Source organism: Kryptolebias marmoratus, linkage group LG8, assembly GCF_001649575.2.
Source record: "Kryptolebias marmoratus isolate JLee-2015 linkage group LG8, ASM164957v2, whole genome shotgun sequence".
NCBI classification, from domain to species: domain Eukaryota; kingdom Metazoa; phylum Chordata; class Actinopteri; order Cyprinodontiformes; family Rivulidae; genus Kryptolebias; species Kryptolebias marmoratus.
In genome coordinates, this window is record NC_051437.1 from 1547707 (window position 1) to 1548802 (window position 1096).

Sequence of the window (1096 nt, forward strand, 5' to 3'; positions counted from 1 at the left end):
AATGAACGACTTATATACATCCATCAATTTCTGAAACCTTAGTTGTAATAACATCAGTTTTAACCGCTGCAAGAAATGCTTTTCAATTAAAACATCATATAACAACTTTTCCATTCTTTGAAGAAAACACAGGTCTGTTTCAGAGTTAGACTTCACATTCAGCTTTAGGGAAAGGGCACAGTTTCACCACGATCGCTGCTCGCCATGGCTGCCATCTGCATTTCCACCAGCATCTGGGTCACCGCTCTGGTCATCATACTCCTAAGACAGGGGATGACACAACAGAAAACCAGAAAGAACAGTAACAACACAAAGATCACTGGGATAAACAGTTTTAGCAGCAGCTGCCACCAGGCCCCGGACATCAGCCAGGACCACAAGTCTAACAGCCCGGAGCCGTGGGTGGCAGAGTCCACATAACGGCGGAGCTCGTCCAGATCTTCTAAGGCGTCGTGGATCAGTCCTCCTTCCTCTGTCTCACTGGGAATGTACGTACAGCATGCAGTCCCAATAATTTTGCAAACTCCACCCTGAGAGGCAGTCAGCAAGTCCAGAACTACGTGATTTTGCAGAACCATCTGTCGGATGGCAGACAGTTCTCCTGCAGTTCCATTCAGGGCCTTCTGTGTGTCGTTTATGAGGCGCATCAAAGCATAACGGTTGATCTCCACATGATCTCGCACTTCAGCTACTCCCACATGTGGAAAAACACTTTAAAAGAACTTCTCTCCTCCATTCCAGATCCTGAACTTCCATGGCACTCCAGTCTCGTGAGTCAGTCCACCCCAACGTTTCACTCCGCTGAAATGTCTTTTAATCCTGCGGTTGAGGTGTGTGGGGGAGATGTTGTCCTTTTTAAGGGTGAACACAGGGCTAGCCAGCGGTACCAAGGCACACAGTCCACCCCAATCAGGTGGGAGGGCTGTATAGGCATGTCCACACAGGAAGTACCAGTCTGCCAGAACCCGAGAGCCCATGGGACCTGGCATGACCGTGCTGCATTTCGCTTCGTCATGTTTTCCACTGGAACGTTTTGTCAGATTAAAAACCCTTCGGTTCACATATTGGTCACATCTTGATAAGTCCAGCCCTGCCC